General features: G+C 41.2%; 1 non-coding gene across 1 annotated transcript; it reads left to right on the top strand.

Moving 5' to 3' along the window:
* The first annotated feature begins 8503 nt into the window (after window positions 1–8503).
* Window positions 8504–8610, top strand: LOC120105387 (small nucleolar RNA R71). Its single transcript, XR_005507760.3, has one exon. It is a non-coding gene; the product is annotated as a small nucleolar RNA R71 (small nucleolar RNA).
* Window positions 8611–16491: the final 7881 nt, after the last annotated feature.

The following is a 16491-nucleotide window of genomic DNA, read 5'->3' as shown; positions in this document are numbered from 1 at the left end:
AAGGGGAAAAGAAGAGGAGGCGTCTCCCTCCTCTTGGTCTTCTTCCTTGGCTTCAGCGCGTGTGAAGAGAAGAAAGCTGCGAAGGGATTTGATCTTCTTCCTCTTCTTCATCCTTCTTCTTCCTCCTCTCAAGTGCAATCAAGAGTTGATTGAAAGAGAGGATATCAGCCATCAAAGCTATCTCTGCAAGGGAGCTAGCACCCCGGTGAGATAGAGAGCTTGGATCGGATCCTGCTTCGTGTGGATACCCGTAGAGGCCGGACGTTTGAACGGCTTCAAGCGAACCCTCTTCCAAAACCACGAATTCAGATTTGCGGTGATCATCTACCCGCGCAAGGTGAAGATTTGATCTTCCTAATAATTTTAAAAGTTTTAATTCCTACCTAATTACGAAAGGTCTCGAAACAAGCGTTCATGCGATGAACGTCGAACCCGTGCATGCCGATTCCGCTGCCATCTGAAAAATTTTTGAAATATCAGCGGCATGGGCGGGTACCCAACAGCTAGACGCCATGAAATCCGAGATAGATTCTATGTATACAAACCAAGTGTGGACTTTGGTTGATGCACCTGAGGGAGTGATTCCAATAGGGTGCAAATGGGTATACAAGAAGAAGATAGGAGCTGATGGCCAAGTAGACACCTACAAGGCCAGGCTAGTGGCAAAAGGTTTCAGGCAAAAACAAGGCATTGATTATGATGAAACTTTTTCGCCAGTAGCTATGCTCAAATCTATTCGGATTATCCTTGCTATAGCTGCATACTATGATTATGAGATATGGCAGATGGATGTCAAAACCGCCTTTCTTAATGGTCACCTTGAGGAAGAGGAATATATGACACAGCCAGAGGGATTTGTCTCAAAAGGGAGAGCAAATCAAGTATGTAGGCTTAAGAAATCCATTTATGGATTAAAGCAGGCATCTAGGAGTTGGAACATCCATTTTGATATGATAGTCAAAGAGTTTGCCTTCATTAAAAATATAGATGAACCTTGTGTGTACAAGAAGACTAATGGGAGTGCTATTGTCTTCTTGATATTATATGTGGACGATATATTGGTCATTGGAAATGATGTTCCAATGATGCAATCGGTCAAGACTTGGTTATCAAAGAAATTTTCCATGAAAGACTTGGGTGAAGCATCCTATATACTTGGTATAAGGATCTATAGAGATAGATCTAAAAGGATGCTAGGTTTGTCCCAGTCTAGGTACATTGATAATGTGCTGAAGAGGTTCAGCATGGATGGAAGTAAGAAAGGTTTCTTACCCATAGGACATGGCATACAACTCTCTAGGAAGATGTCTCCTAAGACATCTGAAGAGAGGACTAGAATGAGTTCTATTCCCTATGCTTCAGCAGTAGGGTCGATCATGTATGCTATGTTATGTACCAGGCCTGATGTAGCTTATGCCTTAGGTATGGTAAGTAGATTTCAGGCAGATCCCGGGGAGGATCATTGGAAAATTGTGAAAAGCATTCTCAAATACTTGAGAAGGACTAGAGATGTTTTTCTGATTTATGGAGGATCAGAATTGAAACTAGAAGGCTATTCAGATTCTAGCTTTCAATCTGATCCAGATGATAGCAAGTCAATCTCTGGATATATCTTCACTTTGAATGGTGGAGCTGTGAGTTGGAAAAGTTCCAAACAGCAAACTGTAGCTGACTCAACCACTGAGGCAGAATACATAGCTGTTAGTGAAGCTGCTAAGGAAGCAGTCTGGATGAAGAAGTTCATCACAGAGCTGGGTGTAGTTCCTGAGATTGTCGGACCAGTCCCAGTTTATTGCGATAACACTGGAGCAGTTGCACAGGCTAAGGAACCAAGGTCTCATCATAGATCCAAGCACATTTTGAGACGCTTCCACCTTGTTCGAGAGATAATCGAAAGACAAGACGTCAAGATTGAACGAGTAGACACAAAGAACAATATAGCAGACCCATTTACTAAAGCTCTACCACAGCAGCAATTCAATCGTCACCTCGATTGTATGGGGTTAAAATATAAGGGCGATTGGCTTTAGTGCAAGTGGGAGATTGAAAGAGTAGATGCCCTATAAGCCAATCATTTGATGGGTTTCTCTTTGTAATCCTCCAAATCATGTACTTTGACACTCGATATATATCAATAAAGGCATTGTGTTTCATCATTTGCTGCTTATCTATTTTATTATTGGATGATGAACCCCATAAATTAGGACATTGATTTTAGGGTTATGATGAGATTATACCAGTGAGACCTAAAATCCTAAAATCCTAATTTAGAATATTCCCAGTCAAATTGGTATATTGAGTCGGAGATCAATATTACCGGAAAGACTGGCACATCTTATGTATGCTCAATGTAGAGGGTGATTGATCTCACAATCACTTGTGTCAGACACTAATACAAAGATGTGGGTGCTCATTAGAGGAATGAGTTTACTGAAATGACCAGCCATGAGAACATCTTATGGATTCTTACTTAATTATCAAAAGATGGTTCTCATAGTGGGAGTTGTGCAAGTGATCCTTAGACCTGAGATCACCATGGTACCTTGTGCACTTGAAGCTATATTTTGGTTTACCCTCATTCACGACATTGCGTTGTGTACGGGGTATTCTGGATATGGTGGATTTTGTACGAAGGTTGTGAGTAGGTCAACAAGGAATCAGTCACTTCTAGTAAGAGAAGGTAACATCCTACTTACTCTAATCTTATGATGATTCAAGAAGCCTTTGATCAAAGCAAAATGAATATTAGAAAGAGTTTCTAATGTTTCATTGTTTGAATTATCATATAAAAGATTGAGAGAGACATGAATAAGTGATTGAGTTTGATATTGATCCATACTCGAGCACTTATTCAGGATGTAGTATGACTGAGGGATTGAATTGCACAGTAACTTTCCACTGAAGGGTATGTTTGGATTTGTCCAATACATTCCTCATCTTCCGGGTAGACATGATACGTTGCTAGACGTCAATCATGTCTTGTGGGTTGATCGGATCAAAGAGTTTGATTAGATCAAAGCATCAGAAAGGTTCTGATTGCTAAGTCAGGTTTAGCACTAAATTGAACCTAAATTGGATTAGAGGTATTCTAATCAGGTTAGGTCAACTTGCACCTGCACCTACTGCTGGCTAAGATAAGGAACCCAATGGGTCACACACAAGGGAATTGATCAAGGGTCTAATTGGATTAGATCATGTTTGCAAGATGAACATGCTAGCACGTGTTGCAAACCCTAGCTCCTGATTCGAATTAAATTCGAATATGATTCTTAGATTAGGTTGATCTAATATGATTAGATCATGACCTAATATGGGTTAGCCAAGAGTTGAAACCCATTTGGCTTTAATTAGACCTGATTTGATTAGGTTTAATGTTTTCTTTAAGTTGGTTAAACCCAATTGGATTGGGTTTGATAGGGCCTTCACTTCTGGACCATTGGATCGCTTCCTGGATGAAGGATCTGGTCCACTGGTTGGCGCCTTCATCTGGACCATTGGATGGCTTCCTGGATGAAGGATCTGGTCCACTGGTTAGCGCCTGAATCTGGACCACTGGATGGCTCTCTGGATGAAAGATCTGGACCGTTGCTCAGCGCCTGAATCTGGACCACTGGATGGCTCTCTGGATGAAAGATCTGGACCGTTGCTCAGCGCCTGAATCTGGACCATCGGTGATGGCATCTTACTTCTGGACCATTGGATGGCACCCTGGATGATGATGTCTTGATCTGGACCATTAGATGGCACCTAGATCTGGACCATTGGCTTTGGTTCACTGCATTTGGGCCCTTGGATCATCAGGATTTAAGAGGAAGATGTGAGAAAGAAGTTGATACACCCTTCTCCTTAGCACCCCATCATGATGGGATGCATCTCTTGGCACATGCCTCATCATGATGAGGTGTGTGGATGGGATGCATCCCTTTATGATGCATCCCTCCATCTCTTATAAATAGGAGGTGCCTTGGGGTTCTAAAGATCATCCAAGAAAAAGCCTCTCCTTCTCTCTCCCTTATCCCTTCTTTCTTACAAGCCTCTCTCTTTTGTCCTAACCCAAGACAAGAGGGTCTTCTTTAGGACAAAAAGGCTAGTGAATGTTTTAGAGGTAGAAAGGAAGAAGGAAGTGAAGGAAAATCAGCCAATTAAATCCTTTGGAAGGATTGAACAATTAGAATCAAGTTTTGGTGGAGCTAGAGTCTTGAACCCATTCCTGTGTGGATCAACATCGGAGGGTGAACATTTGGGCACCTTAGGACATCTTCAGATATATTGGATATAGCGTGATAGGTATTCTTCTATACCAAGATTATATTTTCTATATTATTTGGTTATACTATTAAGGCGATCTTGGCTTATTAGGGTTTCATATAATGGGTTTTATAAGAAAATTTTATAATCCCGTATCTTCCGCTGCGCCCTAGGGCACTGGAAAACCCTAACAAGTGCCACCTTATGAGTAACCCCATATTTCTTCAACAAAGCCTCAAATGACCGATTACAAAAATGGGAGCCTTCATCACTAATAATAGCTCTCGGCACACCAAATCTTGAAAAAATATTTTTCTTCACAAATCTCATCACCACTCGAGAGTCATTAGTCTGAGTTGCAGTAGCTTCAACCCATTTAGACACATAATCCACTGCTACCAGAATGTACTGATTATTGAAGGAAGAAGGAAATGGGCCCATGAAATCAATTCCCCATAAATCAAACAGTTCAACCTCCAAGATATTGGTCAAGGGCATCTCATTCTTTTTCGAAATGTTGCCAACCCTCTGACATCTATCACACATGCTCACATATTGTCTAGTATCTTGATACATGGTCGGCCAATAAAAACCAGATTGCCATACCTTTGCAACTGTCTTAGAGGTACTGAAATGTCCACCACACTCCAAGGAATGGCAATGGTCAAGTATATCCTCCATCTCATCTTGGGGCACACATCTTCTAATCATCCCATCTGCACAGTGTTTATAGAGTAGCGGTTCTTCCCAAAAATAATGCTTCACATCCCACAAAAACTTTTTCTTCTGATGATAGCTCAAATCAGGGGGAACAATGCCACTCACCAAATAGTTCACCAAATCAGCATACCGGGGGATGACTGAAACTGCCAACAACTGCTCATCTGGAAAGCTTTCATTAATGGGCACCTCATCTGCTCTTGACTGCCCCTCTAATCTAGACAAGTGATCTGCCACCACATTCTCCATGCCTCTCTTGTCTCGAATCTCAAGATCAAATTCTTGAAGCAACAGCACCCACCGAATCAAGCGCGGTTTGGCATCTTTCTTTTTCAGCAAGTACTTGATTGCTGAATGGTCCGTATATACGATTACCTTGGAACCTACAAGATAAGATCGAAACTTGTCAAAAGCAAACACAACAGCAAGCAATTCTTTTTCAGTAGTTGCATAATTCAACTGTGCATTATTTAAAACTCTACTAGCATAATATATAACATGCAACTTCCTGTCTTTTCTCTGGCCGAGAACAGCACCCAGAGCGAAATCACTAGCATCACACATTAGCTCAAAAGGCAAACTCCAATCTGGGGCTGCCATAATTGGTGCTGACACCAACTCTTGCTTCAACCTGTTAAAAGCATTCAAGCAGTCCTTATCAAAATCAAACACAACATCCTTATTCAACAGATTACAAAGAGGTTTAGAAATTTTAGAGAAATCCTTAATAAAACGCCGGTAAAATCCTGTGTGACCAAGAAAACTTCTAACTCCCTTAACATTTGTAGGTGGTGGCAATTTTTCAATAATTTCTATTTTTGCTCGGTCCACTTCAAGGCCTCTTGCTGAAATTTTGTGGCCTAAAACAATACCTTCCTGCACCATAAAATGACATTTCTCCTAATTCAAGACCAAATTGGTCTCCTCACAGCGCTGCAAAACTCGAGATAAGTTATCTAAACAACTATCAAAAGAAGATCCAAAAACAGAAAAATCATCCATGAAAACCTCCATGATCTTTTCAACAAAATCAGAGAAAATAGCCATCATGCAACGTTGGAATGTAGCAGGTGCATTACACAAACCAAAAGGCATCCTACGGAATGCAAAAGTACCATAAGGACAAGTGAAGGTGGTCTTTTCTTGATCTTCGGGGGATATAGAAATCTGGTTATACCCTGAATAACCATCTAAAAGACAGTAATATGCATACCCAGCAAGTCTCTCAAGCACCTGATCAAGAAAAGGTAAAGGAAAATGATCCTTACGGGTAACACTATTAAGTTTCCTATAATCTATGCAGACTCTCCACCCAGTTACTGTCCTAGTAGGAATTAATTCATTATTTTCATTATGCACCACAGTCATCCCACCCTTTTTAGGTACTACCTGCACTGGACTAATCCATAAACTATCAGATATAGGATAAATAATCCCTGCATCTAACCATTTAAGAACTTCAGCCCTAACTACTTCTTTCATGTTCGGATTTAACCGTCTCTGATTTTCAACAATAGGTTTATGGTTATCCTCCATTAAAATTCTATGCATACACAATGAAGGGCTAATTCCTCTAAGGTCTGATATAGTCCATCCTATGGCTTTTTTTCTCAATCTCAAAATACGTATCAATTTGTCAAGTTGCTCATCAGACAAAGAAACACTCACAATCACAGGCAAAGTATTATTCTCACCTAAAAATGCATACATGAGATGTGAGGGTAATGGCTTCAACTCCAGAACTGGTGCTTGCACATTAGAAGGGGGAGGGGGTGGCTTACCTTTGCCGATATCCTCAAAATAAATACCTCTCTTCTTTGGCTTAGGACATGTAGCCTCTAATGCACACGCCACTTTAGCAATCTCTAGATTATCATCTTTACTTGTCCCTGCACTCACTAAACAAGTCTCAAGAGGTTCTTTAGTATTTTCAGCCCTAAAAAACTCTCTGGTCGACTCATCTACAACATCAACTCGAAAAACATGATCAGTAAAAGAAGGATATTTAGTAGCTTCAAATAAATTAAACTCTACCTCTTCTTCACCAACCTTCAAAGTCAACCTACCATTCTTAACATCTATGATAGCTCCAGCTGTGGCTAGAAAGGGCCGGCCTAAAATGATAGGGATCTCGGTGTCTTCTTCCATCTCCAAAACAATAAAATCAACTGGAATGATAAACTTCTTTACCTTGATCAGCACATTCTCAAGAATACCTAAAGGATATTTGACCGATCGATCAGCTAGCTGCAAAGAGATGGTAGTAGGCTTTAACTCCTTCAATCCAAGCTTCCTAGATACAGATAAAGGCATTAGTGAAACACTAGCACCTAAATCACACAAAGCTCTAGAAAAATCAACATCACCTATAGTACAAGGAATAGAAAAACTCCCTGGATCTCTTAGCTTTGGTGGAAGCTTATTCTGGATAATGGCACTGCATTCCTCCGTCAAGGCAATGGTCTCGAAATCTTCCAATTTCCTCTTCTTAGACATGATCTCCTTTAAAAATTTTGTATATGCAGGAATTTGTGCTAAGGCGTCTGCAAAAGGAATATTAATGTGAAGCTGCCTAAACACTTTCAAAAATTTCTCAAACTGTTGATCAATTTTATTCTGCTTAAGCCTTTGAGGAAAAGGAATGGGAGGAACATAAGGTTCGACTGGTGGTAGTGGGGATGGTGTCTTGGCTAGGTCCTCAACTTCTTCACTGACCTTCTTGTTCACCTCTTCATAGTCTACTTTATCACCAACTATAGTCTCACCACTTACCTGACCAAGTTGCTTACCACTTCTCAAGGTGACTGCCTTGCAATGCTCCTTCGGATTGACCTCTGTCTTACTAGGCAAATTACCCTGTCCACGAGAATTGATGGAATTGGCTAACTGCCCCAATTGAATCTCCACATTTCTATTGGAACTCGCCAACTGGTCAACCTTTGCTTCCAGTCTCTCAAATCTCTCTGAACTGGCATTGGCTAACTTCTCAATAGCTATCTCCCAAGACTGTTTACTTTCTGGTTGGGATGGTTTTGGTTGGAAACCAGGAGGATGGAGAGGTCTAGAACTGCTACCTTGGTTACCTTGATCTTTCCATGAAAAGTTAGGATGATTCCTCCATCCTGGGTTGTATGTGTTGGAATAAGGGTTGTTCTGCTGTTGCTGCCTGTTATAATTAGACACAAATTGAACCTGCATACAATCGGAACTCATGTGAGCTCCTCCACAGCAATCACAACTCAATACAGGACTAGAAACGGAATTCACATTACCCAGCTTACCGAACATTTTTACTAGAGAATCAACCTTGGCATTCAACATGTTTATGCCATCTACATCATACATACCTGGAACTTTCTTAGGCATACATCTTTCATTAGACCACTGATAATTGTTAGAGGCCATTTCTTCTAACAACTCATATGCCTCTTCTGTTGACTTACTCATTAAAGTACCTCCTGCAGCTGCATCTATAGTAATTCTGACTGAATGTGTTAATCCATTATAGAAAGTCTGTACAATCAGCCAATCAGGAAGACCATGATGTGGACACTTCCTCTGCAAATCCTTAAACCTCTCCCAGGCTTCATACAAAGATTCACCATCAAACTGAGCAAAACTGGTAATATCATTTCTAAGTTTGGCAGTCTTACCTGGGGGAAAATACTTACTCAGAAAAGCTTGTGACAAGGCATTCCAGGTGGTGAAAGAGTTAGGCGCTTTGGAATTCAACTAGGCCTTGGCTTTATCCTTTAGAGAAAATGGAAAAAGTCGGAGTTGAATAGCATCATCACTAACTCCATTCATCTTGATTGTATCACAAATCTCCAAGAAATTGGCAAGGTGTGCATGTGGATCCTCAGAAGGTCCTCCACCAAACTGCTCCTGCTGCACCATCTGGATGAGACCAGGCTTAATCTCAAAATTATTAGCATTGACTGTAGGTCTCACAATACTGGGTTGAGCACCATTGACATTCGGCACTGCATAGTCACTCAACAACCTTTTATTCTGGTTATCTTGATTATCTGCCATGGCTACTGCTTGTTTTTGCTTTAGCTCTAATCTTTGTTGTTTCCTTAATGCTCGTAGGGTTCTCTCAATTTCTGGATCAAAAGGCTCAATTAGCTCACAGTTTCGTGGCATACACTAAATATAGAAAACGTAAATTAACAAAAAGAACAAAACAGTCTAAATTAATGCAGAAAATTATTTGTATTGATATTAAAAACAATCCTCCCCGGCAACGGCGCCAAAAACTTGATAGTCCCTAGACTCTACCACAAGTGCATGGGTCATGACAAGTAGAATAGGGCAAAAAGAGTATCGTTTCCACAAGGAGGCGATTCAAGTACCAATTTATAAATTTTCTATATTATTTAGACAACCCCAAATTGATGTGACTGACTGCAATTTCTTGACCTGAAAAATCAAATGTGAAAGGTTCCTAGGGCTTGGATTTCATCAATTGAATTCCTTCAATGAATTTAAATCTGATTGTTAATATTCTGCTAATTACAATGACCGAATCCCTTTTTTTTATGTGATATCCTCTTTCAAGGTATAACACCTATACCTATATTAATCCTATGTCTACTTTCGTGATCATAGAAATTAATATAAATTCATTATGATCTGTGAAATTCTTGATTGTAGGTCACAAGGGTGTGCATTTATTTCTAAACTACACCACCAATGTTTGATAAATTCACCAACTAATATCGAACTTCAACTTTCGTTACTTCATTCAACATCTTAAGCATGCAATTCATGGCCAGTAAATTGCAAGAATGAAAACCGAAATCATCAAATTGCAATTAACAAAAGATATTCAATACAACCATACTCAATTCATATCAAAAATTCAATGACTACGTCCTAGCCCTAGGATAAGAAAACTAGCAAATCATAACTAATAAATCAATCCAATTATTTCTCAAACATAAATTCGCATTCAACATTCTTAATAACAATTCAGCAAATAAAAAATAAAAAAATATATATATATGAGAAAGGAAAAGAACTCTGTATTTGCAAAAATCCTCCGTTCCGTTCTTTCTCCCAGAATTCCAGCTTTTTCTTCCTCTCGGAATTTCTAGCTTTTCCTCCTCTCGGAATTTCAGATTCTCTGCTTCTTCTTTTTTTTTATCTGCTTCTCCTCCTCTTCGTATCTGCTAGCCCTCCTTCTCTTTTTCGGAATTTCCTTTTTTTGAATTTTAAAACAGATTTCCTCCCTATCTGCTAGCTGAAATCCCGAAATTCTAGGCTGATTTTTAGACTCGACTCCCAGCTGGATTTAGAGCACCAAAACGATATACTTTGGAGTTGGACCCTTCACGAAAGTTTTAGATATAGTTCTCAGCTTTCCAACGCATCTGGGTTTGCATTATTCTGACTTATATAACTCCAGATACAAGCTGAAAACCGAAACAGGGTCTGGGCCGCAGTAAAATTCTGGACAGATTCGGACTTCTCCGTTTCGGCTAAGTTTTGGACTTTAAAACGGCAGAACTTGGTTTTGTGATCTTCATAAAAGTTTTAGATCTCCATCTTATCTTTCCAGCAAGCTAAACAACATCTGAAACGGATGTCTGTAGCTCCAGTTAGAACCCAAAAACCGAACAGTATTCTGGGTTGACTAGACCAGCCCAATTTCAACCAATTCAATAATTAAACACCTGCAAAATACCAAGAATTTTCAAGAATTAAATAAATATAAAAGACACCTAAATTCTAGACAAATGAGCTAAGAACATACAAAACACTCTAAAACAAAATAATTAAGACTAAGAAAATATGTGAAATAAATTCCCACGTCAGTTGGCGAGTCGACTCCAAAAAAAAACAAGAGTCGACTCTCAGAGGAATGCAAGACTAAAAGTCAGAGAGACAACTTTGGTGTTTGAGAGCCGAGTCGACTCCAGCAAAGTCCGAGTCGACTCCGAGGCAGTTCAACTCCAACAATAGAAGAGCAGTTTTTCGGTCTCTGAGAGCCGAGTCGACTCCAGCAAAGTCCGAGTCGACTCCGAGGCAGTTCAACTCCAAAGACAGAAGACCAGTTTTTTAGGCTCTGAGAGCCGAGTCGACTCCAAGAGAATCCGAGTCGACTCAAGGAAGTAAACCCGAAAGAAAGACCTTTGGATTCCTGAAAATAAGTCGTCTCCAGAAGGCAGAGTCATCTCCAGATATTGGCGAGTCGACTCCAAGTTTGGCCGAGTCGACTCCATAACGGGATAGCACTTTATTTCAAATTTTGAACAGTGGGCGAGTCATCTCCTGTAAAGCATGAGTCGACTCCAGCAACAGCCGAGTCGACTCCGATCCCAACGGACACTATGTCAGGAGTTGCAGACTGTGCAGAACGGCTATAAAAGTGTGTCTAACGGCTAGTTTTCGATGGGGATTGCTTAAATAGCCAGAGTAAACAGTAATAGACATCAAGAGAGAGACTCCATTCAAAGCAAAAGGGATTTCCACCTACCAAAGCCTCTCAAGAGTAAATACAAGAGAAAGAAGGAAGAAGTGTATTGAAGTCCATATTCCAAACGTCTTCCTCGCATTCGAGGCTCCCCTTCTGACAGCAAATCTTCAGCACACTCAAGAGGAGTTGCAGAGTTCGAGAAGCCCCTTTCTTCACCTCCAAAAATCTGTTTGAGGGCTTCTAACTCTTCTTTATTCATATTGTTTATATTTGCTTTTCAAGAAGCTATCCTTGTACTCTTTTCAAACTGCTTTTCTTACTTGATTCAATCAGGGGATTGAATCAAGGGTGTTAAGGTTGGTTGGTGAGCTGAGGGTAAAACCAACGTGTAAGGGTTCGATTGTGATCCCGGAAAAACAATCCGGTGGTTCTAGTCAGTGAGCCTGTGAAAACCGACCGAGTTCGTTGGGATCTCGTAAAACAACAAGTTGGGTTGTGAGCTTGTAAAACAACCGGCTGTAATCCGAAAGATTATAGTGAACTCCCAAGTGAAGCTTGGGGAGTGGACATAGGAGCAAGGGTTAGCTCCGAACCACTATAAAATCTCTTGTGTTTGTGATTGTTTCATTGTCTCTTCCATTCCCTTCATTCACTACATATAGTAAACTAATTAATCTACTTGCAATAAGATTTAATTAGTTACTCCTTAAGTTTTTATTTGCAATAATTACTTAAAACCCAATTCACCCCCCCCCCTCTTGGGTTGTCTTTTTGGACAACAGGTGCGAACAACTCATTCAAAGTTCTAATATGTTCACCCATTGTAGAGATTGACGGTTGGTTTACAGTTCGTAGGTTGTGATGAAAAATTCTGTCAATCTCAGGATCAAATGGGGTTAACTTATCCCTTAATGACCTTCTACCATGCATACATTATCAACAATTCATTAGATTTGACTCCTAAAATGAACGAAATCCTAAGAGAAAAGAAAGGCTAGACACAGATGACCACAACCAACACCACACAACAATTTGACTCTATTAGTCTTAGAATTAAGTGAGGTTTAGTAGCTTCTTAAATCTAGTTGCGTGGAGAGTTATTAGGTAAAAATTCCTAAAATTCTTACCTAGATTAGACAGCTCCTAATCTCCCTTTCAGATTAAGCTTGAGCTTACCAGTTAAACGATCCAGTAACCAGTGACCAGAAAAGTCCCGGGGTGTGTGGTGGTGCCAGAAGGGATACACCAGTACCACAATACCCGTAACAGTTCTCACTGTTGTAAAACTTTCCTAGACATCACCAATTACAAAATTCTCACTGGAGTGGCTTTCAGCCGCTTTTTTCCAAGAGCCTAATTGAGCTCGAAAACCCTAAGGCCAACGTCTAATTGATTTTAATTTAATTTGGCTTAGGATATGTATGCAAGGTGGTGATTTTTGGGCTAAGGACAGGTAATGACTTCCCGACCTTATCCTTTTAATGGGTTTTGCCCTTAAATTATTTTATGCAAATGCTTAATACTAGATGCAGCAAATATTCAATGTTTTTTAAAGTTTATGAAATGTCATTAGGTTGTACTGATTAAATGAGCAAGCAAATTTTTTTTTTCTTCTTTTTTTTATTTCAAATTTTGAATTTCAGAATTCAAATTTTGAATTTAAATTTTTAAATTTTAGTATTTTTGGAAAAAAAATTAATTTTTAAATTTTCTTTTTGAATTAATTTTTTTTCTTGTAGATGGCTTGATCATGAGAGGAAGGAGAGGGCGGACGCTGAGGACGCTGAGGACACCTCGAATCCGGAAGGGGGACGCGTGATTGCTGGGGCGCCGGATTGATTGCAGACGGCCGGATCAATGGAGCTGGCGCGGGATCGCTTGGAGGAAGAAGTTGGATGCTGGGAGCGTGGATCCGGATGATGGCCGCTGGGATTCCGAGAGGTTGACGTGCGGACGGAAGAAGATGCGATGGGAGGCTGAGACGGGCGGCTTGATGCTGGGATCATGGATTAGCGTCTGCATCATGGGCGGAAGCAGAGGCGGAGGAGGGGGGTCTCGAATCCAGAAGGGAGAAGCGGGGATTTCTCGGAGGAAGGCGTGGAAGTTGGATGCGGGCGCTGGGATCACGGAAGAGGGGCTGGCCGCGGGATCACTTCGAGGCCGCCGCGGAATCGTCGGGATGCTTCATGGCTGGCCGCGGGATCACTGGGAGGAGCCTATCATGGTGCGGATGCGGCTGGAACGGGCGAAAGAAGATGGATTTTCTTCTTTGGCCCACGGACGGATGGAGTGCTAAGTCGGAGGAGATGCGGGCTGGACGCAGAGACGTGCCAGAAAACTGGCTACATCGCGGGATGAGCTCCATCACGTGAAGATGCTGGCTTGACTTGAGCTCGGACATGTGTTTGCTCGAAACAGCCGGAAGGAATGGAGACGAGCTGGACATGGGGACTGCATGGCTTCGGTTGGGACCTTCATCGCATGAAGCTTGGAATGGGCTGATATGCTGAGGCATGGCATGGCACGGGCTGGCACGCTAGGATGAGCTGAGCTCAAACCCAATGTTATTGGGTCTCTTGGATTACTTGCACTCAAACACAAATACAACATTAATTAGTTAATTTTATCATTAATGATTAGCTATAATACTAATTAAGATGGTATGACGATTGCACTTTTGTGCTCTCATCATATATGAAACCCTAATAAGCTAAGATCACATTAATAGTATAACCAAATAATGTAGAAAATATAATCTTGGTACAGAAGAATACCTGTCACGCTATATCCAATATGTCTGAAGATGTCCTAAGGTGCCCAAATGTTCACCCTCCAATGTTGATCCACACAGAAATGGGTTCAAGACTCTAGCTCCACTAAAACTTGATTCTAGTTGTTTAATCCTTCCAAAGAATTTAATTGGCTGATTTTTCTTCACTTCCTTCTTCCTTTCTACCTCTAAAACATTCACTAGCATTTTTGTCCTAAAGAAGACCTTCTTGTCTTGGATTAGGACAAAAGAGAGAGGCTTGTAAGAAAAAAGGGATAAGGGAGAGAGAAGGAGAGGCTTTTTCTCGGATGATTTTTAGAACCCCGGGGTGCCTCCTTATTTATAAGAGATGGAGGGATGCATCACAAAGGGATGCATCCCATCCACACGCCGGCATCCCATCATGATGGGGCGCTAAGGAGAAGGGTGTATCAAGCTTTAGAAAAAACTATATCTAATGATACGCTTCTTTCTCACGTCTCCCTCTTAAATCCTGAGGGCCCAAATGCGGGGAACCAAAGCCAATGGTCCAGATCTAGGCGCCATCTAATGGTCCAGATCAAGGCATCACCATCTAGGGTGCCATCCAATGGTCCAGAAGCAAGATGCCATTACCAATTGTCCAGATTCAGGCGCTGAGCAATGGTCCAGATCTTTCATCCAGAGATTCATCCAGTGGTCCAGATTCAGGCGCTAACCAATGGTCCAGATCTTTCATCTAGGGAGCCATCTAGTGGTCCAGATTCAGGCGCTGGCCAATGGTCCAGATTATTCATCCAGGAAGCCATCCAATGGTCCAGATGAAGGCGCCAACAAGTGGACCAGATCCTTCATTCAGGAAGCCATCCAATGGTCAAGATGAAGGTGCCAACCAGTGGACCAGATCCTTCATCCAAGGAGCGATCCAATGGTCCAGAAGTGAAGCCCCTATCAAACCCAATCCAATTGGGTTTAACCAACTTAAAAAAAACATTAAACCTAGTCAAATCAGGTCTAATTAAAGCCAAATAGGTTCCAACTCTTGGCTAACCCATATTAGGTCATGATCTAATCATATTAGATCAACCTAATCTATGAATCAGATTCGAATTTAATTTGAATCAGAAGCTAGGGTTTGCAACACGTGCTAGCATGTTCATCTTGCAAACATGATCTAATCCAATTAGACCCTTGATCAATTCCCTTGTTTGTGACCCATTAGGTTCCTTATCTTAGCCAGCAGTAGGTTCAGGTGCAAGTTGACCTAACCTAATTAGAATACCTCTAATCCAATTTAGGTCTAATTTAGTGCTAAACCTGGCTTAGCAATCAGAACCTTTCTGATGCTTTGATCTAATCAAACTCTTTGATCCGATCAACCCACAAGACAAGATTGACGTGTAGCAACGTATCATGTCTACCCAGAAGATGAGGAATGTATTGGACAAATCCAAACATACCCTTCAGTGGCAAGTTACCGTGCAATTCAATCCTTCAATCATACTACATCCTGAATAAGTGCATGAGTATGGATCAATATCAAACTCAATCACTTATTTATGTCTCTCTCAATCTTTTATATGATAATTTGATGACCCAAAGATTGATTCATAGATTGATTTTGATGATCACAAAACCTTGAAGTATAGATACTAATGTTTATGTTGCAAGGAGAAAGATATTTATTTTGCAAGGAACATAGCAAGTTGGAAGAACACAAGAAGGCCTCCAAAGCTCTCAAGTTGGAAGAAAGCTACAATTTATTGGCCCAAGCTTAAAGTTCAAAGGATTCAAATTGGAGGAGTAAAATCAAAAGAAAAATTCAAAAGAACAGTCTTCGAGTCGACTCCAGTGGAATTCGAGTCGACTCCAGAGAAGTATGAGTCGACTCCGGAGAAGTATGAGTCGACTCCTAGGAGTCACAGGCAGAAAAGTCAGAGAGCAGTTTTCGGGTCTGAGATTCGAGTCGACTCCAGTGGAACGCGAGTCGACTCCGATGGTTGGTAGGTCGACTCCGAAGAAAGCAAGAGTCGACTCTCAGCGGAACACAAGGAAAAAGTCAGAGAGCATTTTTGGGACTCTGAGATTCGAGTCGACTCCCGCATTGCACGAGTCGACTCCGAGACTCCGCGACCATCAACAGACAGAAAACCAAGTTACTGCCTCTGAGATTCGAGTCGACTCCCAGACAGCTCGAGTCGACTCCAAGGCAGCGCTACACTAAGATGGCAGAAGACCAACTTTCGGAAACTGAGAGCCGAGTCGACTCCAAGGAAGTTCGAGTCGACTCCAAGACTGGATGAGCCAAAAGACAGAGGATCGGGAGTTCGGGCTCTGAGATTCGAGTCGACTC

This window comes from Phoenix dactylifera, chromosome 10 (assembly GCF_051530095.1).
Source record: "Phoenix dactylifera cultivar Ajwa chromosome 10, Ajwa_hap1_PhDact_Kaust_v1.1, whole genome shotgun sequence".
NCBI lineage: Eukaryota > Viridiplantae > Streptophyta > Magnoliopsida > Arecales > Arecaceae > Phoenix > Phoenix dactylifera.
The sequence above is the reverse complement of the archived record's forward strand: the minus strand, read 5'-3'. Positions and strand labels throughout refer to the sequence as shown.